The sequence below is a fragment of the Hippopotamus amphibius genome, chromosome 12, assembly GCF_030028045.1.
Source record: "Hippopotamus amphibius kiboko isolate mHipAmp2 chromosome 12, mHipAmp2.hap2, whole genome shotgun sequence".
Taxonomy (NCBI): domain Eukaryota; kingdom Metazoa; phylum Chordata; class Mammalia; order Artiodactyla; family Hippopotamidae; genus Hippopotamus; species Hippopotamus amphibius.
The window spans coordinates 100278509-100304021 of record NC_080197.1 but is presented as its reverse complement, the minus strand read 5'-3'; the positions used below and the strand labels follow the sequence as shown (position 1 = coordinate 100304021).

At 39.9% G+C, this 25513-nt stretch overlaps 1 pseudogene; it reads left to right on the top strand.

Annotated features, from left to right (window-relative positions):
• Positions 1-15267, top strand: part of LOC130834130 (thymidylate synthase-like) — a 36873-nt pseudogene extending 21606 nt beyond the window's left edge.
• The last annotated feature ends 10246 nt before the right edge of the window (positions 15268-25513 follow it).

Genomic DNA, 25513 nt, shown 5'->3' with positions numbered 1-25513 from the left:
CCCCAGGAACGAAGTCTCTTAGCATTCAAGTACAATGAAGACTCATTAGTAGTGGTGTATGTCATTAGAAAAGATAATTTACCACACAGAGAAAAGAAATAATTCAAATGGCTTTAAACACAGTATTTGGCCACACTTATTTAATGAAATATATTCTAAGGATAAAAAAAATTCCCTAATCTTTATTTAGTAATCTAATTGCTGGAAGTAATATTAGTGTAGTTATCTTTAACAATTCACATATGTAGTATGATAATGCTGTAGAAAAGGATATTGTTGCTGTTAAGAATCAAGATTTTCAGAAAACAGCCAAATGTGTAATTTTTTTAAGAACTTTTATTGAGATGCAATTGACATATAATAAACTGCGTATATTTAAAGTGTACAATTTGATTTTTTTTTTCTTATTAGTAATGTGTATATGGCAATCCCAATCTCCCAATTCATCCTACCCCAATCCACCCCCGTTTTTCCCACTTGGTGTCCATATGTTTGTTCTCTACATCTGTGTCTCTATTTCTGCCTTGCAAACCAGTTGATTTGTACCATTTTTCTATATTCTGCATATATGTGTTAATATACAATATTTGCTTTTCTCTTTCTGACACACTTCACTCTGTATGACAGTCTCTAGGTCCATCCATGTCTCTACAAATGTCCCAAATTCATTCCTTTTTACAGCTGAGTAATATTCCACTGTATATATGTACCACATCTTCTTTATCTACCCATCTGTTGATGGACATTTAGGTTGCTTCCATGTACTGGCTATTGTAAATAGTGCTGCAATGAATATTGGGGTGCATGTGTCTTTTTGAATTATGGTGTTCTCTGGGTATATGCCCAGCAGTGGCATTGCTGAGTCATATGGTAACTCTATGTTTAGTTTTTCAAGGAACATCCATACTGTTCTCCATAGTGGCTGTATCAATTTACATTTCCACCAACAGTGCAAGAGGGTTCCCTTTTCACCACACCCTCTTCAGCATTTACTGTTTGTCGATTTTCTGATGATGCCCATTTTAACCTGTGTAAGGTGATACCTCATTGGAGTTTTGATTTGCATTTCTCTAATAATTAGTGATGTTGAGCAGCTTTTCATGTGCCTCTTGGCCATCTGTATGTCTTCTTTGGAGAAATGCCTATTTAGGTCTTCTGCCCATTTTTCAGTTAGGTTGTTCATTATTTTGATATTGAGTTGCATGAACTATTTATATATTTTGGAGATTTATCCTTTGTCTGCTGATTCATTTGCAAATATTTTCTCCTATTCTGAGGGTTGTCTTTTTGTCTTCCTTATAGTTTCCTTTGCTGTGCAGAAGCTTTTAAATTTCATTAGGTCCCACTTATTTATTTTTGTTTTTATTTCCATTACTCTAGGAGATGGGTCAAAAAAGATCTTGCTGTGATTTCTGTCAAAGAGTGTTCTTCCTATGTTTGCCTTTAGGAGTTTTATAGTGTCTGGCCTTACATTTAGGTCTTTAATCCATTTTGAGTTTATTTTTGTGTATGGTGTTAGGGAGTGTTCTAATTTCATTCTTTTCCATGTAGCTGTCCAGTTTTCCAAGCACCACTTATTGAAGAGGTCTTTTCTCCATTGTATATTCTTGCCTCCTTTGTCATAGATTAGTTGGCCATAGTTTATCTCTGGGCTTTCTATCCTGTTCCATGGATCTATATTTCTGTTTTTGTGCCAGTACCACACTGTCTTGATCATTGTAGCCTTGTAGTATAGCTTGAAGTCAGGAAGCCTGATTCCACCAACTCCATCTTTCCTTCTCAAGATTGCTTTGGCTATTCAGGGTCTCTTGCGTTTCCATACAAATCATAAAATTTCTTGTTCTAGTTCTGTGAAAAATGCCATTGGTAATTTGATAGGGATTGCATTGAATCTTTAAGTTGCTTTGGGTAGTATAGTCATTTTCACAATGTTGATTCTTCCAATCCCAAAACATGGTATATCTCTCCATCTGTTTGTGTCGTCTTTGATTTCTTTCATTAGTGTCTTATAGTTTTCTGAGTACAGCTCTTTTACCTCTTTAGTTAGGTTTATTTCTAGGAATTTTATTCTTTTTGTTCCAATGGTGAATGGGATTGTTTCCTTAATTTCTCTTTCTGAACTTTCATTGTTAGTGTATAGAAATGAAAGAGATTTCTGTGTGTTACTTTTGTACCCTGCAACTTTACCAAATTCATTGTTTCGCTCGAGTAGTTTTCTGGTGGCATCTTTAGGATTTTCTATGTTTAGTATCATGTCATCTGCTAACAGTGACAGTTTTACTTCTTTTCCAATTTGGATTCCTTTTATTTCATTTTCTTCTCTGGTTACTGTGGCAAGGACTTCCAAAACTATGTTGAATAGTAGCAGAGAGAGTGGACCTGCTTGTCTTGTTCCTGATCTTAGAGGGAATGCTCTCAATTTTTCACCATTGAGAATGATGTTTGCTGTGGGTTTGTCATATATGGCCTTTATTATGTTGCAGTAGGTTCCCTCTATGCCCACCTTCTGGAGAGTTTTTATCATAAATGGGTGTTGAATTTTGTCAAATGTTTTTCTGCATCTATTGAGGTGATCATATGGTTTTTATCCTTCAATTTGTTAATATGGTGTATCACATTGATTGATTTGCATTCCAGGGATAAACTCCACTTGATCATGGTATATGATCCTTTTAATGTGTTGTTGGATTCTGTTGGCTAGTATTTTGTTGAGGACTTTTGCATCTAAATTCATCAGTGATACTGGTCTGTAATTTTCTTTTTTTGTAGTATCTTTATCTCATTTTGGTATCAGCGTGATGGTGGCCTCATAGACTGTGTTTGGCAGTGTTCCTTTCTCTGCAATTTTTTGGAAAAGTTTGAGATGGGTGTTAGCTCTTCTCTAAATGTTTGATAGAATTCACCTGTGAAGCTATGTGATCCTGGACTTCTGTTTGTTGGAAGATTTTTAATCACAGTTTCAATTTCATTACTTGTGATTGGTCTGTTCATATTTTTTATTTCTTCCTGATTCAGTCTCGGAAGGTTGTACCTTTCTAAGAACCTGTCCATTTCTTCCAGGTAGTCCATTTTATTGGCATAGAGTTGCTTATAGTAGTCTATTATGGTGTTTTTTATTTCTGTGGTGTCCGTTGTAACTTCTCCTGTTTCATTTCTAATTTTATTGATTTGAGTCCTCTCCCTCTTTTTCTTGATGAGTCTTGCTAAAGGTTTATCAATTTTGTTTATCTTCTCAAAGAACCAGCTTTTAGTTTTATTGATTTTTGCATTGTTTTCTTTGTTTCTATTTCATTTATTTCTGCTCTGATATTTATGATTTCTCTCCATCTACTAACTTTGGGTTTTGTTTGCTCTTCTTTCTCTAGTTTCTTTAGGTGTAAGGTTAGATTGTTTATTTGGGATTTTTCTTGTTTCTTGAGGTAGGATTGTATTGCTATAAACTTCCCTCTTAGAACTGCTTTTGTTGTGTCCCATAGGTTTTGGATCGTTGTGTTTTCATTGTCATTTGTCTCTAGGTATTTTTTGATTTCCTCCTTGATTTCTTCACTGACCTCTTGGTTATGTAGTAGCGAATTGTTTAGCCTCTATGTGTTTCTGTTTTTTACAGTTTTTTTCCTGTAATAGATTTCTAATCTCATAGCATTGTGGTAGGAGAAGATGCTTGATACGATTTCAATTTTCTTAAATTTACCAAGGCTTGATTTATGGCCCAAAATGTGTCTATCCTGGAGAATGTTTCATGTGCACTTGAGAAGAAAGTGTAATCTGCTGTTTTTGGAAGTAATGTCCTATAGGTATCTATTAAATCTAAATGGTTTATTGTGTCATTTAAAGCTTGTGTTTCCTTATTAATTTTCTGTCTAGATGATCTGTCCATTGGTGTAAGTGGAGTGTTAAAGTCCCCCACTATGATTGTGTTACTGTCGATTTCCTCCTTTATAATTGTTAGCATTTGCCTTATGTATTGCGGTGCTCCTATATTGGGTGCATATATATTTATAATCGTTTTCTCCTCTTCTTGGATGGATCCCTTGATCACTATGTAGGGTCCTTTCTTGTCTCTTGCAACATTTTTTATTTTAAAGTCTATTTTATCTGCTATGAGTATCACTACTCCAGCTTTCTTTTGATTTCCATTTGCATGGAATATCTTTTTCCATCCCCTCACTTTCAGTCTGAATGTGTCCCTAGGTCTGAAGTGGTTCTCTTGCAGACAACATACATATGGGTCTTGTTTTTGTATCCATTCAGCCAGTCTCTGTCTTTTGGTTGGCGCATTTAGTCCATTTACAATCAAGGTAATTGTCAATACGTATGTTCCTATTACCACTTTCTTAATTGTTCCGTTTTTGTTTTTATAGGTCTTTTTCTTCTCTTGTGTTTCCCACTTAGAGAAGTTCCTTTAGCATTTGTTGTAGGGCTGGTTTGGTGTGCTGAATTCTCCTAGCTGTTGCTTGTCTGTAAAGCTTTTGATTTCTCTGTCGAATCTGAATGAGATCCTTGCTGGGTAGAATATTCTTGGTTGTAGATTCTTCCCTTTCATCACTTTAAATATATCATGCCACTCCCTTCTGGCTTGCAGAGTTTCTGGTGAGAAATCAGCTGTTAACCTTATGGGAGTTCCCTTGTATGTTATTTGTTGTTTTTCCCTTGTTGCTTTTGATAATTTTTCTTTGTCTTTAATTTTTGTCAATTTGACTACTATATGTCTTGGCATGTTTCTCCTTGGGTTTATCCTGCCTGGGACTCTCTGCGCTTCCTGGACTTGGGTTGCTATTTCTTTTCCCATGTTAGGGAAATTTTTGACTATAATCTCTTCCAATATTTTCTCAGGTCTTTTCTCTCTCTCTCGTCTCCTTCTGGGACCCCTATAATGTGAACATTGGCACGTTTAATATTGCCCCAGAGGTTTCTTAGGCTGTCTTCAGTTCTTTTCATTCTTTTTTCTTTATTTTTTCCACATCAGTGATTATCACTATTCTGTCTTCAAGGTCACTTATTCGCCCTTCTGCCTCAGTTAATCTGCTATTGGTTGCTTCTAGTGTATTCTTCATTTCAGTTATTGTGTTGCACATCTCTGTATGTTTGCTCTTTAATTCTTCTAGGTCTTTGGTAAACTTTTCGATCTTTGCATCCAGTCTTTTTTCAAAGTCCTGGATCATCCTCACTGTCATTATTCTGAATTCTTTTTCTGGAAGATTGCCTATCTCCAATTCATTTAGTTGTTTTTCTGCGGTTTTAACTTGTCCCTTCATCTGGTACAAAGTCCTCTGCCTTTTCATTTTCTCTGTCTTTCTGTGGCTGTGGTTTTCAGTTCCCCAGAATGAAATACTGCTGATACTGCTTGATACTGCTATCTGCCCTCTTGTGGAGGAAGCTATCTAAGAGGCTTGTGCATGCTTCCTGATGGGAGGGACTGGTGCTGGGTAGGGCTGGGTGGGCGGAGTTCAGTAAGACTTTAATATGATTTGGTGGGCAGAGATCAGTAAAACTTTAATCCACTTGCCTGCTGATGGGTGGGGCTGTGTTCCCACACTGTTGGCTGTTTGGCCTGAGGCTACCCAGCACTGGAGCTTACAGGCTCTTTGGTGGGGCTAATGGCAGACTTCAGGAGGGCTCATGCCAATGAGCACTTCCCAGAACCCCTGCTGCCAGTGCCCCTGTCTCCATGGTGAGCCACAGCTGCCCCCCACCTCTGCAGGTAACCCTCCAGCACCAGCAGGTAGGTCTGATTCAGTCTCCTATGGGGTCACTGCTCCTTCCCCTGGGTCCTGGTGTGCACACTAGTTCCTGTGTGTCCTCCAAGAGTGGAGTCTCTGTTTCCCCCAGTCCTGTGGAGGTCCTGCAACCAAATCCCACTGGCCTTCAAATTCTGGTTCTCTGGGGATTCCTCCTCCCGCTGCTGGATCCCCAGGTTGATAAGCCTGATGTGGGGCTCAGAACCCTCACTTTAGTGGGTGGACTTCTGTGGTATAACTGTTCTCCAGTTTGTGAGTTGCCCATCCAGTGGTTATGGGATTTGATTTTATCATGATTGTGCCCCTCCTACCATCTCATTGGCTTCTCCTTTGTCTCTGGATGTGGGGTGTCTTTTTTTGGTGAGTTCCAGTGTCTTTCTGTTGATGATTGTTCAGCAGTTAGTTGTAATTCTGGTGCTCTTGCAAGAGGGAGTGAGCACACGTCCTTCTTCTCTGCCTTCTTAAACTGTCTCCAAATATGTAATATTTTAAGTAAAAACTCTACAAAGTTAAATTTGAATTGGAAATTTCAGAATGGACTCATGGAGTTTTTCAATGCACATTTCCTAGCTCTCATCTACTAAATAGGCTTGGAAGCCATAACAGCCCAGTAATGAGCACCCCTACTAACCAGATTTGGGACTCAAATATTACAAACCACTAAAAGGAACCAGGACTCCTTAGAGAAAAAGCAGATTCCAGGCCTAGGGCAAGAAATAATACAAAATGAGTTTGTAACACTTTGCTGCTCTAGAAAGTGAGGAAACCATCAGTTTAAAGGGACTTGTCAAAAAGTTACAGAAGGGTTTCCCTGGTGGTGCAGTGGTTAAGAATCTGCCTGCCAATGCAGGGGACATGGGTTCGATCCCTGGTCTGGGAAGATCCCACATGCCACAGAGCAACTAAGCCTGTGCACCACAACTATTGAGCCTGTGCTCTAGACCCCATGAGCCACAACTATTGAGCCCACATGCCACAACTACTGAAGCCCATGAGCAACACAATGAAGAGTAGCTACCGCTCACCACAACTAAAGAAAGCCTGCATGCAGCAATGAAGACCCAACCCAGCCAATAAATAAATACATTTATTTTTTAAAAAATCACAGAAACGAACTTAAGGGAACTCTCGCTGGCCAGAAATGGGACAATTTGAGCATCAAAAAGAATAATGATTGCAACTGGTTGAAATACAATGAATATATAAAAATCCATGATGAAACTTTTTAAAAAGACCTTTGAAGAGAATAAATTTAGAATTTATCTTGCCTTTCTTTAGAAAAAAAACAACAACAACAACTTTACTTTGGAATACCAAATAGCTCTAATTAATGAGAGAAAGCTCTTCTTTTCAGAAGAATTCCAATAACTACAGCAGGAATTATAGCATTAGAAAATCAGCATTTGCAACCCTTACTAGAATCATTGTTCAGGCAACCACAATAGTTGCCAAAACAATTAGGTAAAAGGATAATGATAACCAGATATCCACGGGGTACCAAAGTAACACCCCAATGATTATTTTTGTACATAGGGTGAACATGCAACTTTACAACAGAAGGATCAAATGATCACTCTTATCCTCCCTAAAACCAGAGGACAACATGTATATCCTGACACAATATAATGTGAAGTACCCAACTTCAGCTATGACATATTCTTGTCAAACTGTTGAATCTGAACTTAAGACTTTAGATTTAACTTCTAGTTTATGGAAAATACAAGGGAAAGAAGAACAGGTTAAATGCTACCATTTAGAAACAATCACACAGATCAGAATGAAGGTTATTCTCCATGACAACTAACCTGGTCTTTTCAACAAGTAAATGACTTGAGTAAAAAGGGTGGGTAAGAATACTGTTAAAGATTTTAAAGGACTCAAGAGACACAACAATCAGATGTGTGTGCCTTGTTTGCATTCTGACTCAAACCAACTGTTAAAAAAAAGGGGCATTTTTGAGAAATTCAAACATGGACTGGATATTAAATGATACTACGGAAATATTGCTAATTGGGGGGAATATAATGCCATTATATATACCATTATAATATGATATAGTGGTTAAGAAGAAGATATTCCTATTTTTAAAGATCTATAAATACATTGAAGTATTTAGGGGCAAAAAATATCAGATTGTCCAGTTTGCTTTAAAATTCTTCACCCAAAAAATATAAGCATCAGAAAATGTGGCAATGCTAATGATTGTGTAAGGCGAGTATATGGAGCTTCACCATACTATTTCTTCAACTCTATGTGTTTGAATTTTTCACACATAAAAATTTAAAAGTTTCTTCAAATATAATGAAAAACAAAGCCCCCTGCCTCCTGCAGACTGCTTCATGATGACTGCAATTATTCTGGGTATAGAAAAATGACTGCTGGCTTTCAGAATCTCTCTACAAAATCTGAAGTCTTAATTCCCTGATGAATATTTTGTATTCCCTGTTGTTGTTTTTCCCAAATTGGGCATTATACTTCTTCTGAAATCTTCCTTCCCCAAGACCCACATCAACTTCCACCTCCTTCACTAAATCTATTCATTCATTCATTTAACAAATAACTATTGGGTGACTTCCTTGTGCTGGATCCTGCCTTAGACACAGGAGATGTATTATAGAAGTAATAAAGACAAGCTCTTGACCAGTTCTCTGTGACAGAGACAAGGAAACAGAAAATTACAGTGCACAGAGAGGCAAGCTATGGTAGGGAAGCTGGAGAGTATCACAAGAGAGGGAACTAAGCCAGTCTGGAAGGAGTGACTGGGACCTGAAGATCCAGTAAGGAGTGCGCTAGGGGTCGGGAGACCAGGCATAGTCCAGGCATAGGGAAGAACATGTGCAAAAGAACAGCAGCAAACAAGAACAAGCCATGTTCTGAAAACCTGTGATAATTAATTCTGTGTATCCACTTGATTGCACCATGGGGTGCCCAGATATTTGGCCAAACATTATTGTGTCTGTGAGGGTGTTTCTAGATGAGACTGACACTTGAATTGATAGAAGGAGTAAAGCAGACTGCCCTCCGTAATGTGCGAGAGCCTCATCCAATCAACTGAAGACCTAAATAGAACAAAAAAGGCTGAGTAAAAGAAAATTTCACTTGCCTGACGTTTTGAGCTGGGATAGTAGCCTTTTCCTGCCCTCACACTGGACCTTACACCATCAGCCATCCTGGTTCCCTGGCCTTTGGATTCAGAATGATACTGCAGCACTGGTTCTCCTGGATCCAGTTTGATGACTACAGATCTAGGGACTCCTCAGCCTCTATAATTATGTGAGCCAATTCACCATCACCATCATCTATTTTATATACACACACATGATTGACCTGTGAACAACATGGGTTTGAACTGCATGGGTCCACTCATAGGCAGATTTTTTTCAATAAATACGACATTACTACACAGTCCAAGGTTGCCTGAATTGGGGATTTGGAACTGAGGATACAGAGGACGGACTGTGAAGTTATACTTGGATTTTTGACTGTGCAAGGGCTGTAACTCCTGCATGGTTCAAGGGTCAACTGTATGTTGCATATATGTGTTTAAAAATAAGCATGTGTGTGCATGCATAGACAGATTTGCTTCTGTTTCTCTGGAGAACGTTAACACAGAACTAAAAAAAATTTAGTAGGACTAGCGCGTGAAATATATGTTTGGGAATGAGAAAGGCGGAGGGGAAGAGACTAAGTGGGAGAATCAAGCATAGTTCATATACCGAACGCTTTATCCCAACGGGAGTGTGAGACCATGGGAGGATTTTAAGCGTGATCGCATTTGCATTTAAGAAAGGACACGCTGGCTGCTTTAAGAAGAGTAGATTGGAGGGGGCGAGACAGGAGTCGAGGAGACCAGTTAAGAGGTTGTTGCCATCTCCCAGCCAGCAGGCTCTCTCCATAGCACCCGCATCAAGATATTTTGAGACTCCTTCATGGCCTTTATCCCTTCTGCCTTGAAGTAGAGATATTTATGCACATGCTTTCTCTCTCCTTCCAGAACAATCTTCTTAAGGGTGGGAACCAAGTCACATAGCCTGATAATAACAGCTAGCACTTGACACTTAGGATATACTAAGCACGCTATATACACAGTGTCTAACTCCACAATAACCATACAAGATAGCTATTATCCCCCATTTACCAATGAAGAAACTCAAATTCAGAAATATTTGCCCAAATAAGTATTTGCTCCGGCCCACACAGCTAGCAAATGGTGGCGCTTGGATTCCCACCAAAGTCTGCCCCGCTCCAGATCTCTCCCTGCCCTGGCAGTGATCAATAAATACACGTACAGTTGAGTTGATCAATAAACACACACAAGCCTGAGTCCAATCTTATCAAACTACAGGATTTTCTTTTGATGCATGCTTGCCTACAGAAGGATGGAAAAATAAGTTACCCATACATATTTCAGGGGTGTTTTGGTTTTTTTTATTTATTTATTTCTAGAATACTCTATACCAGGGGCTTTCTATTCTCACAGTGAACGTGAAGGTGCAATTTGGGGGTTTTCGATATAATAGCATAAGTACTGAACGGACTTGACCAGCAACATCAGAAGAAGAGGAAGAGGATGCTGGAACTAAAGAGGAAAGCCAAGGCCAGCCAAGAGCATCAGCGCCAGGCTCCATGCAGTTCCAGGAAACATTAAAGGCTGGCATCGCTCCCTGCTTAATCCATAATGTGACTGAGCCGCAATCCTAGTGGTTCTGAGAAAAAAAGAATCAGCAGAATTTTACAGCTTTAATAGAATGTGTAAGCAACTGAAAGTTTCAGGGAAGCCTTCATTTCATTACCTCAGCATTCATACCCTGACCTTGTGGCTGCTCTTCGTGAAAAACCCTTTTATGTTTTTTCACATAAGTGGAATTAACATTTTTTCCCTCCGTGGCATGAACTCACGGTAGACGAATGCTTTGGTAGATTGCAAGTAGTTTTTCAATGTCACATTTCTACAGCAGTGTTATGGAACAAAACTAATTGTCATCAGGATTGGAGGCAATTCTATTCACAGCAAGATAAATTGGATTTCTAAACTGTGATTTCCATTGTGTTACCTCTGTGTATCATGAAAGTTATCCTGATGTGCACAGCAGTCAGGCTACTTACTTATACAGTGAGGTCCAGCTTTACACTGAATCCATCATCTTTTGCTTCCCGAGGGAGGTGAGAAGCCCAACGGAAACATAATTGTAGACTGCCGTCTAATGGAGGGGGTTAATGAGGATACACTATTCTAAATATCAGTATGAACATTCAAAGACTAGAGGAAAATAGTCCATTCCCTAATAGTCCATTAGCCATCACTGTGAATTATCCAATGTATCACTGTGGAGTTTTGTGTGTATGTGAGGCGCTCTCTCTCTCTCTCTCTCTCTCTGCTTTTTTAATAATACTTTTAGACATGCCTGCAGTATAGCTATTTCAGAATGTAAACCACCATCAATAAAAACATCCCATCTTACAATTTGTAAATTTGGACTCCACGAATCTTTACTTTTAATATACTGGATAGTGTCTTGGGTGGCATTTTCACAATTTATAAAAAAATAAGATTTTCTAAGTGAATTAATAGGTTAAAAATATTATGGAAAACAGGATGGACAGTACAAATGTTCATATTGCTGTAATTAAAAGGCAAACCGGAGGTAGTAAACCTTAGGACCATGGAATCTAGAGTCAGTCCTTCTAGGTTTGAATCTTGCCTCACCACTGTTGTGATCTGGACAAATTACTTAACCTTACTGTGCCTCAGTTTTCTTATCTGTAAAATGGAGATCATAATAACACAAACCTCATAGAAGATTGTCATGAAGATGAGAGTCAACAACATACTTAGAAAAGTTCCTGGCACACACTAAACACTCAGGGGTACAACTTATTATTACTATTGTTATTATTATCTGGAAGCATCCTTTTTTTTAAGCAAGTGATGAACTACTCATAGTTCTATCTCAATCACTCCAGCAGATTTCCTTAGAATCTCTAGCAGACAGCATCACGTTGTCTCATTCGCTGTACTAAGTATCTTTGAAAATAACACTACAGTCCTTTAAAAAAAAAACACACACACACACACAAAAACCTTTCTGTAGTTCAAACAGTTTTCCCCACTTATTTTTTACTGGCGCTATTTTTCTATATTCAAAGTACACCTAAGCCATCCAGCCAATACCTGGCATTGTTCCTTTGTGTCCTGTCAAATCCTTATAGGATTTTGGAAAATATCACCACCTGCAACATTCCCCACTATAAGGACACAAGATAAAATTCCTTTGTTTTTGGCATGGGTCACTTATGTATATTGGAAATCATGCCTATGTCTTATTTGCTAAATGCTAAAGAAAAAGGAGACATTAGCCCTTAGAGTATTTCAGAAAGAGGTAAAATAAAAAAGAGAATGCAAAAGAGTAACATTTTCCTAGTTCACGTGGATTAAAGAGAATCCATAATTACACAAGATGAGGTTTTCACATCTTTAACTTTTAAGTTAAAGAAGCTATATCCATATTTTGTGTCGATGCAAAACTGCCAAATGATTTTTCCTAAAACTTAAATTTTCTATCTAACAAAACTGGTTTTCTTGGTTCCAGGCAGGGTGCATTATTCATCCAAGTAGTATCTAGCAAAGATGGAGTGCACAATACTTAATGACCTAAACAAATTTGAATGAGCACATAGCACAGCCCTGGGCTCAAAGGAGGCGCTCAAACATTTTTCGAATAAATGAACCAGAGGAAGATTGATGGAAACTGGTTCCAGGTGATCTGTCTTGCAGGCTGTAATCAAGATCAGGAAAGAAATCTAGGAGGGCAGAATGGATACCATCCCAAAGTAATACACACATGTACGTATCTAACATATGCATTCACATACACAGCCTGAAGCAATCTCAATAATTAACCTTCAAAAGTAACAGGAACTTAAACTATAGAAGAAAGACCAGAAATTTATATAGATAATGGCAACATTAAGCAAATCACCTTGGATCCAACCCACCATTTACAATAGCCTTGATCAGTTCTCGAGGCAGAAAATTTCCCCAATTTATAGAGTTTTGGCTTTTAAATCTGAGAAAAGGAAAGAAAGCTTCTGAAATGTCTGAAATCTAAACTCCTGTATCTTTGCTCAACAAATTCAAGTCTAGGGTAACCACGGGTCCGCACCATTCCCCATCACTGGACCTGAGAGCTGAGTCTGGTCCCCCCCTCCCACAACACGACTTTATTATTCCTAAGATCTTTCAAGACATTTGAAAGCCCCTCAAACTCTCTTACTCTTTGCAGCCCCTGCCCGGTCCAACCAAGATGGCAGACAGTTTCCGGAACGGTTACGTCAAGGATGGAAAGGAGGGGGGATTACCTCTTTCTGTTGAGACGAGTGCATCCATCCTATGGAAGACAATCAGTAGAAAGAGAGAACCTATATGATAATCACGAGTGCTGTTCTCTGCAGGAGAAATGTGGGTGCACTTTCCCCCAGATTTTATTTCACGTGCCATCATTTCTCAACACTGATTTCTGTTCATAGATAAGCTTTACTGGGAAATGTCCATTTGGGATAGTATATTTAGACATTCAAAGCAGCCCCAAGAGAAGCTGTTTACACCTTCTGCTGCAGCCCCAAGTAAGGTCAGTTCCACTGTAAAATGGCAGATTGTAAAATGAAAAACAACATTTAAAAGTCACTGAAAAAAGTTCATAATCAGAGGGGATCATATGCAACTTCACAGAGAGGTAGATGTCACACTGAGATTTGTCAAGCTGTCGACTCGGGGCCCCAAGGAAGAGATTCGTGTCTCCTGAGGCTGACCTGAGCAAGGGGGAGCAAGCCAGCTTGCCTCTGCCGAGAACGATTTTCCCACAGCCACTAAAAACTCTGAGTGGGACAGTGAAACATCTTTTTTTAAAGCATGTATGGGCTCACCAAGAAAATGAAGAATCCGCAAAACCCAAAAATCAAGGGACAGGGGAAACACAGAGAAGCAGAGCCCCAAAGTTGACTCTGAGGACACCTGCCAAACCCCAGAGCCCCTGCACTTCATTTTCTGACCTTAAAGGTCATAAGGCTCAGTCTAATGTGGGACATCCCATAGGCGATCCCCTCCCTCCATAACGTGGAGCCACAAAAGGCCACACTCACAACGTCAGGGTGAACTAGACACCAGCCGGCCGCAGCCCAAGCAGGCAGCAAACAAGACTGCCTGTCCTGCCCTAAATGTTGTCCCTAGAGGCAGGGAGGCGAGGGGGAATCTCCCGTGAGAATCCTTATCACAAGATGAGTCTCTCAAAAGTTTGCAGCCCAAACACATAACACCATGGGCTGAGAAACCCTAAATAGATACTCCAGGATGAAACGGTCCCACGTTGGTAATGCCCCCAGACATCTAGTGGGAACACATGAAAACCCTGAAGGAACCCACCTTCAACCTAGGCCTCAAAAATCCTCACTGATAAAAAATACGACGTCAGAGTCAAAAATCCCAAACCACAGGAAGGATGTAACTCGCCGTGGAAGAGTCGGCAGAACCAGCAGAGGACAGAAACGAACCCATACACTAAAGACTGGGAGAAACCTACAAGCACGTTTACTCTGCTTAAGAAATAAAAGGGGAGAGAAACTGGGACCGAGAAGAACAAGACTTCAGTGGTCACAGCAAGAGGCGAGTCTCTGGAGAGATGGCAGCAGAAGAGGGGTGGGAGAGGGCAGGGCCACCGTGCCCGCCGCCCAGCGCTGTCAGGGTCACTGCGGCCCCCAGGGGCAAATTTAGCACAGCCTCTGCGGCAGCTTCCGAAGGATGCCCAGCCCCGCACGCACTCCCTGTCGGTGCGCCTCACACAGGCCCACTGCTGACACCCAAGCGTGTTTCCTGGAAGGAAGTTTGGAAGAGTTGCGGCAGATCAAGGTTCCACAAATGCTAAGGAGCCGCCTTCCAAGGGAGAGAAAACCTGGGATGCCCGTGGGTCCGGAGGCTCCTTGGATAGCTTGGGACTCTCCACCAGAGCACAAGGGGATTCAGGCCCAGTTTATGGCTTTCAGGAGAGGATGTGGGGGGCTGAATACAAAGACATGGATTCAGACTATTCAGATCAAGGAGCAGACCAATGGCAAAAAGTGACTGACACAATCAAAACCAACCCTGAAGACAGATGAATCACTCTGTGTGCCTGGAATCCAAAAGATCGTCCTCTCACGGCCCCCCGCCTTGCCCCGTGCCACGCCCTTTGCCGCGTCTACGTGGTGAACCGTGGGCTGTCCTGCCCGCCGCACCAGAGGCCCTCAACACTGCCATCTACGCCCGGCTCACCTACATGGCCGCACACCCCACAGGCCTGAAGCCGGCTGCCTCTGCACACACTTTAGGAGATGCACAGGCTTACCTGGATCTCACTGAGCAGCTTCGGTGAGAACCAAGGCCTTTGCCGGAGCTGGAAATCCTTGCAAACGTCGAGAGACTCAGTGACTTCAAGGCTGAATTCTTTCAGAGTGAAAGAATCCCCATCCCACTACTGAAATGGAAATGGCTGTTTAGAGTGCTATTTCTTTTTTTATTGAGGTATGGTTGACTTGTAGGGTTTGAGGCGTCCAGCAGGGTTATTTGGTTGTGTGTGTGTGTGTGTGTGTGTGTGTGTGTGTTCTTTTTCAGATTATTTTCCACTGAAGGTTGCTGCAGAATGCTGAGGAGGTTCCCTGTGCTGTGCAGTGGGCCCTTGTCTGTGTTGCATACAGTGCTTGTATCTGTTGGTCCCAAATTCCTAACTTCTCCTTCCCCCACCCCCGTCCCCTTCGATAACCATAAATTTATTTTATGTGTCTGTGAGTCCTCTTCTGTTTTGTACATAAGTTCAGTTGTATTTTTTTTTAGACTCCACATGTAAGTGATACCCTGTGGTATTTGTCTTTCTCTTTCTGACTTATTTCACTTAGTATGATGATCTCTAGTCGTGACCATGTTGCTGCAGATGGCATGATTTCATTCTTTGTATGGCTGAGTAATATTCCATTATATATACGCATCACACCTTCTTTACCCGTTCATCTGTCGATGGACGTTTAGGCTGCGTCCATGTCTTGGCTATTGTAGAGAGTAATGCTATGAACATTGAGGGGCACGTGTCTTTTAGAATGATGGTTTTCTCTGGGAATACGGCCAGTAGTGGGATTGCTGGGTTGTATGGTAGTTCTATTTTTGGTTTTTTGAGGAAACTCCATGCTCTTCTCCATAGTGGCTGTATCAATTTACATTTCCACTAATAGTACAGGAGGGTTCCCTTTTCTCCAGACCCCCTCTAGCATTTTTTGTTTGTAGAGTTTTTAATGATGGCCACTGACCAGTGTGAGCTGATACCTCATTGTTGTTTTAATTTGCGTTTCTCCAGTAATTGGAGATGCTGAGCATCTTTCCATGTGCCTGTTGGCCGTCTGTATGTCTTCTTTGAAGAAGTGTCTATATGGGCCTTCTGCTCATTTTTTGATTGGGTTGTTTGTTTTTTAGAGTGCTTTTAAAGGAGTTGTTTGAAGGATATTTACACCCAGTTTTGCTCTAAAGGAAGAAGGAACTAGGTCAAAACCTGTTGGTTAATTCACTGAGGATGTATGAAAATTTCAAGATTGTGAATAAAGTCAGGAAAGAGAAAATTTATATATCTTAACAAAAACATGTACATGCATTTCAATACCATACTCAAACTTCCTAATTCAAACTTCATAATGTTTTTATGATGATGGTCAGTGAATTTCAAGAGTTATATATAACTATTCCCCCAAATCTCAGCAAGCTGAATAACACCATCAGTCATGATAATGCCTAGTGTGGTTAGGAATACTTAGTTATATTTGTTTTATATCTTACTACAATGAAGAAGTGTTCTGCATTCAAAAGAAGAAGAAGAAAAAGACTTTAGAAAAAAATTCTAATAGAATCCTTAGAAATTAACAATATTATAATTAAAATTTAAAACTCAGTGAGCAAGTTTACTATATGACTAGACCCACTGAAAAAAGAACTCACGAACTGGATTATAATGCTGAAGAAATTCGCCAGAATGTGGAACAGAAAGACAAAGGAATTGAAAATATGAAGCAGCTGTTAAAAAGCAAAGAGGATAAAGTGAGATGCAATGAGAAATCTAAGCCAGTGAGGTAAGGTAAGAAAGAGAAGCAACTGAATTTAAGTACTGGAAAGGAGGAAACATAATTTTATCCACGTGTGATACATTGTCTACATAGAAAACTCTTTGAAAAAAATCAATAGATTTTTTTGAATAAATAGTAGAGCTTAACATGGGATCTGAATATAAAATCAGTTGTCCTTCTAAACCAACAGCAAAGAGTTAAAAAGTGTACTTTTTTTTAAGCTCTTTATTGGAATATAATTGCTTTACACTCTTGTACCAGCTTATGAGATACACCAAAGTGAATCAGCTCTATTTATACACATATCCCCATATCCCCTCCCTCCCGCGACTCCCTCCCACTCTCCCTGTCCCGGCCCTCTAAGGCATCACCCATCATCGAGTTGATCTCCCTTTGTTGTACAGCAACTTCCCATTGGCTATCAATTTTACAGTTGGTAGTATATATATGTCTATGCTACTCTCTCACTTTGTCCCAGCTTCCCCTTCACCCCCTGCCCCCGCAACCCCGTGTCCTCCAGTCCATTCTCTGCATCTGCATTCTTATTCTTGTCTTGTCACTGGGTTCATCAGTACCATTTTTTTTTTCAAGATTCCGTATATATGAGTTAGCATACAGTATTTGTTTTTCTCTTTCTGGCTTACTTCACTCTGTATGACAGACTCAAGAGCTATCCACCTCATTACATATAGCTCCATTTCATTCCTTTTTATAGCTGAGTAATATTCCATTGTAGAAAGTGTACTTTTTGAAAAAGATATCACGTATGACATTTTTTTAAAATGTGAAGAAACTAGGAATAAGTATACTAAAAGATCTTTATGAGGAAAAAATTATAAACTTTATTAATAGACATTAAAAATACCTAAATAAATTGAGACCATGTCAACTTATAAAAAGAATCATTATCATAAAGATGTCAGTTCTCCTCAACTCAATGTATAGATTCAAGTCAATCAAAACTCCAGAGAGTCTTGACAAGCTGATTCTAAAATATGTATGGAAGAGAAAACAGCCCACAAAGCCTAAGGTATGCCTGAAGAAGAACTGGGTGGGAGAAGTTGTTTTTTAAAAGTTATATATAAAGCTATATTAATTAATATTTTGTGGCATTTGCATTGGAATAGACAACTATATCACTAAAACAGGATAGAAACCCAGAAACAGCCCCATGTGTGTGGAATGCAATTTATGGCAGAGAAGTAGGAGCACAGGGCAGTGGGAGAAAGCGGGACTCCCGACGGATTATGCCAACACTACTAGTTATTCATATTAAAAAGGGGATGAGGAACCTCACCACACACATAAAACTCAATTCTGTATAGACTAAAACCTTAAATGTGAAAGGCAAAAGCACAAAATGTTTAGGTAAACGTCTCAGTGATTATCTTTATGGCTTTAGGGTAGGGAAGGATTCATTAAGTAAAGTGCACATACACATGTACACACACACACACACACATCTAACCATAAAGAGGGGTACGTTCGCGTACATTGAAATTAAGAACGTCTGTTCACCAGAAGAGACCATTAAGAGAGAGCAAAGGCAAGGTACGGAGTAAGAAACTGACAAAATGACAAAATGCCCAGATCTAGACTATATGTAGAACCATTACAAATAAATAAGGAAAGGGCAAAGAATCGGATCGAAAAGCAGGCACAGATATGAACAGAGGTTTCGTGAAAGAGGAAGATGAGAATGCTCAACAGACACAGGAAAAGGTGCCAGTCTCTCTAGTAATAAGGAAAATGCAGATGAGAGCCATACTGTATGACGTCACTCCCGCCAGATTTGCAAAAACTTCAAGAGTATGTTATCAAGTGTTGGCAAGGATGTGCGGTAACAGAAGCAGTTCTCTCTGCCGGTAGGAGTGTGACCTGGTGAAAAATCACCTTGGCATTACCTAGTTTGTCTGAAGGGGTACATGACATAGGATCTATCCACTCTATTCCTGGATAAACTTGAGAAACGCTTGCACATGGACACCAGGTAACACAGACGAGAACGTCCAGAGCACCACCGTGTGCTGGGGGATGAGGCAGAACTAACACAGATGGGCATCAGCTGAGAAGTGGAGAAATTACGCTGTTTCATGGGATGGAATTCTGTGCTGCCACGAACTACAGCTACGTGCAAAAAAGTGGATGCACCTGAGAAACATGTTGAATGTAAGAAGTCATCAAAGAATACTTACAATATGAGTCTATTTATATAAAAGTCAGAAATGTGTAAACTAAACAGTGTATTATTTCTGGACACAGATTTATGTAGTAAAATCATAAAGAAAAATAAGGGAATGATACATGCGAAATTCAGGGTTGTGATTACTCTGATTGTGGAGAGAAGGCAGTGGAACCAAAGGGACACACAGGGGACCCCATGAGTAATGGGAAAGTACAACTTTTTTTAACAGGGTCAAGAATTCCTGGGAATTTATTGTATCGTCATTCTTTGGGATTTAAACATTTCATATATACTGTTTTGTATCTCTGCGATATTTAATTTTAAAAATTTTAAAGAAGAAAAGACAAGTGACAGAAAATATCTATCACGTGTATAAAACAGACAAAATTAAAAGCACAAAATAAAATGATCCTCTACTACAACTACTATGAGAAAATGAAAACACAATAGAAAAACGAGCAAAGGTTGAGAACATGCAGATCACACAATAAGAGATACAAATGGCTGATAAATATATGAAAAGACATTTAACTTCACTAATCAGTGCAAATGAAACAGAACTATATTTCACCCATCAAATTGGAAGCATTTTTTAAAATGTGATAATAGCAGGATTAGTAACAGTATGAAGAGTGAACTGACAAAGTCTTGTGGAGAGCAATCTGATATTATCTATCAAAATTTTAAATGTAAATACTTTTCTGCTCAGCAATTCTATATCTAAGGACCTATCAGATAGAAATACACATACATTTTGGTCACATTGTATATAAAATGCTCATTGTAGCATTATTTGTAGTAATGGAAAATTGGAAACAATTTAAATGCCATCAAAAAAAGAAATAGCGGGACTTCCCTGGTGGCCTAGTGGTTAAGAATCTGCCCGCCAATGCAGGGGACATGGGTCCAGTCCCTGATCCAGGAAGATCCCATATGCCGCGGAGCAACTAAGCCCATGAGCCACAACTACTGAAGCCCGCTCGCCCTAGAGCCCAGATGCTGCAACTACTGAAGCCCGCGTGTCTAGAGCCCGTGCTCCGCAACAAGAGAAGCCACTGCGCTGAGACGCCCGCACACCGCAATGAAGAGTAGCCCCCGCTCCCCACAACTAGGGAAAGCCCGCACTCAGGAGCAAAGATCCAATGCAGCCAAAAAAAAAAAAAAGGAAAGAAAGAAAAAAGAAATAGTTTATTTAGAACACAACTGCATTTTATCATTTTGGAATGTCTTTAACAACAAGCAGAAATCGTGTCTTAAATAAATAGGGGCTCTTTTTTTTATCAGATAACAAGCTCTGAATGAAACTCACGCCACTGTGTGCTCACCTGCTCCGTGTCCTCGCCAAGGACCCCGTGTCTCTGCATCCTTCTGCTCCTCCCCCTTCGAGTGTTGATTGGATTCTTGTTCTCAGCTCTTCACTCTCTTCTTCTGCAGTGCTAGAAGGCACTGACGTTGGCCTTGGCCTTGCAACCTGCATCGGCCAGTTGAATGTGGGTGGAAGTAACTCTGTGTGTGTGCTAGTTCTGAGCCATGATCTCAAGTGCTATCTCATGTTTCTACTCACTCTCCTGCACTCCTGTGATCCATCATAAGAAGAGCTACCTTAGAGAGCCCCTGATGCAAGACAAATGAGGAAATACATAGAACAGACCTGAACCTAACACACAGCTTGGAACCACACACAGCTTGGAACCACGCCCAGCCCATCTCAGGTGAGCCCAGCAGAGCCAGAGATAACGCACATATCTGTGAGCAAGGAAGCAAATGTTTATGCTTGTAAGCCACTGAGATTTCAAGGCGTTTTGTTAGACAGAAAAATTAACTAATAAACTTGGCCTGTTGACTTTCTATCCTTATGCCTGTGGCCGTGTGGTCTCAAGATTGTTTTGAGCTCCAGAAATTACAATTGTCTTCAAAGCAGGAAGCTGGGGATGTGAGAAGAGTGGTCAAGGGGGAGATTAACCTCCTTGTGATGCTTTTGCTTTTTATCAAGGAATAAAGAGCTTTCCCAGAAGCCTCTCTGCCAACTTCCCTTTACGTCTCATAGTCCAGACTGTGTCACATGGTCACTCTAGCTAGTAGAAAGGGTGGGAAGTAAATACCTGCAAAGGGAACCAAGACTGGCTGCAGAAAAGGCCTACCTTCCCTGAAACCAAGACACATCTGCCCTCTACCTGGACAAAAACAAGGGGTTACTGGCAAAGCATGTATAACTGTGGTGTCTACCACACATGTTCTGTAATACTGGGCCAAGGTCCAATAGAATAAGGTAGATTTATACGTAGTGACATGAAAAAAATTTTTAAGATAGATCATTCAAAAAGAATAGCAAATTGCAAAACAATACACATAATATTCTCACTTGTTAAAAAAAGAAATTCAAATTTGTTTGGGTGCATATGTATTGTGTAAATACACAGAAAAGTGTCTGAAAAATATACATCAAACTCTCATAACAATCACTGCTGAGGAAGAGAGGGTTTGGGGAGAGGCTGTGTTTAAAAGAACTTTCTCTGGTTGCTCTATGCACTTTGAATTCTTAAGAACATACAATAATTTATGGACTACTTCTTTAAAAATTTAATTTTCATAAAAATATAAAAATAAGTGAGAGGACTGAACACTGAAAGAGAATATAAGCTAGAAGAAGGTCTGTATTCTTTTTTTTTATTCAAAGGGAGAAAAAAAGATTTTTCTCTCTAATCCAACCAATTTCTGTCTCCTAGGAAGAAAACAAAATCAATCAGACAAGATGCTTTGTTTGCCCATTGCCGCGTCTTTAAAACTGAAATCCCTTGTAAAGTCCTCTCTCTCTTGTTAACAAGTTTCATTAAGAATGTTAGACTAACCAACATTAATCTCCATACACCCCAGCCTTCCTAACTGGGCAACTCGGAGACCAGCTTATTTATTGTTTGAATTATTTGTTGTAAATGCGTTCTCTTATACTCACCCTTGAAACACGCACAAGAGACCTAGGTGTTTTTGTACAAATCCAGTCTGCCTCAAATGCAATCATTCTTTACTTTAAAAATCATGTGTATAAAATCAAAGATGTTACCAAATCCAAAGATCACTGGAAAAATAGATGATATAGTTCAAAAAACAGCTTTTATAGGAAGTATTTCTATATTCTGAGCACTCTTTATAATGTAAGAAAATTCTCTGCATGAAATAAATGAGAAAGAGTAGGGAACTTGTTTCTTTTATAAAGGTTCTTATAATAATTCTTATGGAAACTTTTATTTTATTAAAAAAATAAACTTGAAACTATAAAATACTTTTCATTTCAATTCCATTTATTAAGAGCTGAACTAGGAATGAAACTGGGAGCTGGGTTCCAAAAAGATGAAAGCTGCACTTCCTCCCCATAAAAAGCTTATAATTTGGTAAGAGATACAGAAATAAAAATAGATGAGTTTAATCAAACGGTAACCAGCTTTAAAAGGGTGGAAATGTAATGAGACAGAGAAAATTGTATTTTCCACCTCTCGGGGTAAATGTCCTGTGAGACTTGAAGACAGACTTGGGGAGAGTAAGGGGTGGAAAGGAAGGAGATGAGAACCGGAGGGAGCAGCTTGATTGGCGGCAGGTGGCGGGTTGCGACCCTCCGCCTCACCTGCTCAGTGCTGTGTGTGACTGGAGGTGTTGCCCTCTGAGGGGCCTGCCTTTTGTTCTCTCCGCGCAGCTCAGCCTCTCCTCCGAACCCATGTGAACAAAGCATCAGGAGAGAGAGACCGTAGAAGCACTTTTTTTTTTTTGAAGTATAGTTCAGTTCAATGTTGTGTTAATTTCTGCTGTACAGCCAAATGATTCAATTATACATATATGCATTATTTTTTCATATTTTCCATTATGGTTTATCACAGGATATCAAATATAGTTCCCTCTGCTCCACAGTAGGACCTTGTAGTTTATCCATCCTATACATAACACTTTGCATCTCCTAACCCTAAACTCCCAATCCATTTCTCCCCCAACCCGCTCCCCATTGGCAATCACAAGTCTGTTCTCCAGCCTGTGAGTCTGTTTCAGTTTCGTAGATAAGTTCATTTCTGTCATATTTTAGATTCCACATATAAGTGATATCCTATGGTATTTGTCTTTCTCTTTCTGACTTACTTCACTTAGTATGATCATCTCTAGGTCCAACCATGTTGCTGCAAATAGCATTATTTTGTTCTTTTTTATGTCTGAGTAGTATTCCATCGTGTGTATGTGCAATGCATATACACACATATATGTACACACCTAGACAGATGATAGATGATAGATAGATTATAGATCGATAGATCTATCGATTGATCAATAATAGATAGATGATAGATAGACCACATCTTATCCATTCATATGTCAATGGACATTTAGATTGTTTCCGTGTCTTGACTATTGTGAATAGTGCTGCTGTGAACATAGGAGTGCATGTATCTTTTTGAATTAGAGTTCTGTCTGGATATATGCCCAGGAGTAGGATTCCTGGATCATACGGCAATTCTATTTTTAGTTTTTTGAGGAGCCTCCATGCTGTTTTCCATGGTGGCTGCACCAACTTATATTCTCATTAAGAGCATAGGAGGGTTCTCTTTTCTTCACACCCTCTCCAGCATTTGTTATTTGTAGAGTTTTTAATGATGGCCATTCTGAATGGTGTGAGGTGGTACCTCATTATAGTTTTGATTTGCATTTCTCTAATCATTAGCAATGCTGAGCATCTTTTCATGTGCCTATTGGTCATCTGTATGTCTTCTTTGCAGAAACATTTATTCAGTTCTTCTGCCCATTTTTCTGTTTGTCTTTTTGTTGTTGAGTTGTATGAGCTGTTTGTATATTTTGGAAATCAAGCCCTTGTCAGTTACATAGTATGCAAATATTTTCTCCCATTCTGTAGGTTGTCTTTTTGTTTTGATTATGGTTTCTTTTGCTGAGAAGCACTTTTATTTTAATCATTGCTGCAAAGGAGAAGCAAGTTACGTTAAATTTGTGAATTTCCACTGTACTATCTCTTCCCTGAGGGGCTAGCACTTCTCCACTGAGCTCCAGACCTACACCCTTCATCACCAGAGTTGATCTCTTCATCTTCACCCAGAAAGCCTGCCTTCCTTATCTTAGCAAATAAAGCACCATCAACCACTTTACCCTCACCAGAAGCAGGCGAGCCATACTTCACTCCTCTACAGGGAGTCCCTGTTTGACCTGCTTCTACCTACTGAGCATCTTTAAAATGCAACTCTGTAAACTCCCTTCTCCCTGGTCGCTGCCTTAGCTTGGACCCTTAGCTTAGCCCCCTTCCTTCCACGACAGCTCTCTGCAGCGTCTCTGCTCCAGTCTCATCCGCCTCTAGCTGTTCATCTTTCTAGTGCTGCCAATGACCTTTCTAAAATGGTCATTGGATTACGTTACATTAAAATTCTTCAGTGCTGTCATCCACCAACACAAAGCTCAAACTCTTTAACATGGTGAGCAAAGTGTGTGATGATCTGTTTCTGCCAGGTTTTTCGGTCTCATCTCCCATCACGCCCTACACACCAATCCTATCTTGACACATATTCTAACTCTGAGACCACGTGCACCTTTGCTGGGGCGAATGCTATAGAGAGCCCCGGAGATGCAGGAGTGAACAGGAGGGCATGGCCCAGTCCTCATGGAACTTGCAGGACCCTAAGGGAAACTCACTCTCCTTGGCCTCTGTACCTCCACACCTGCTTCCTCCTCTGCCCCAAGTCCTGTCTTGTCAGAGGCACAACCTCGCTAGCCCAGCCAGTGGCTAGCTGGGTGACCTCGAGGGGATTACTCCACCCCACCCAGCCTCAGTCTTTCATCGACATCATGACTGGGTAGCCCACGTGATCTCTAAAATTTCTCCCAAATCTTGCAAGTTATAAATCTGAAGAATACTTATAAATTTCCAAAGTAGAGAAGAAAGAGTCCTCAGAAATGTCCCAACAAATAGTGATGTTTAAACTATTGTAAGCAGCACTGTGAACATGGCAAAATTGCCAAGTTTTCTTTTGCCATCACAAAAGAAAGGATCCAGATTCCAAGCAAGATATGCCCTCCACTGACTCTTAAGCGCCAACACCTAATTAAGGTGTAGCTTTACTTAACTAAAGCCCTTTGTAAACTAGAAAGCACTAAAAAAATGTTTCTGTCATTCCTGTTAACTGTGTGCTGTGCTGTTTTTCCATGAAATCGTTAGGTAAGTGCATTCCTTGAATTTCAAGGGAAAGGAAGGTGACCTCACCTCTGAAAAGCTGTTTCTTTTGCATCTAACAAAAATAAAGTGGGCCTTTGGCATTTTTTTCCTGGACACCCAAAATCCAAATTTATAGCATTGAAATACAAATAAATCTCCTGGAACAGGATCAGACTGTGCCAATGCTATCTTCAGCCCAAAATAAAGCTAGCTTTGATGTATTTTTAACCTAGGTTCATAAATTAACTTTCAGAGAAAAACCTG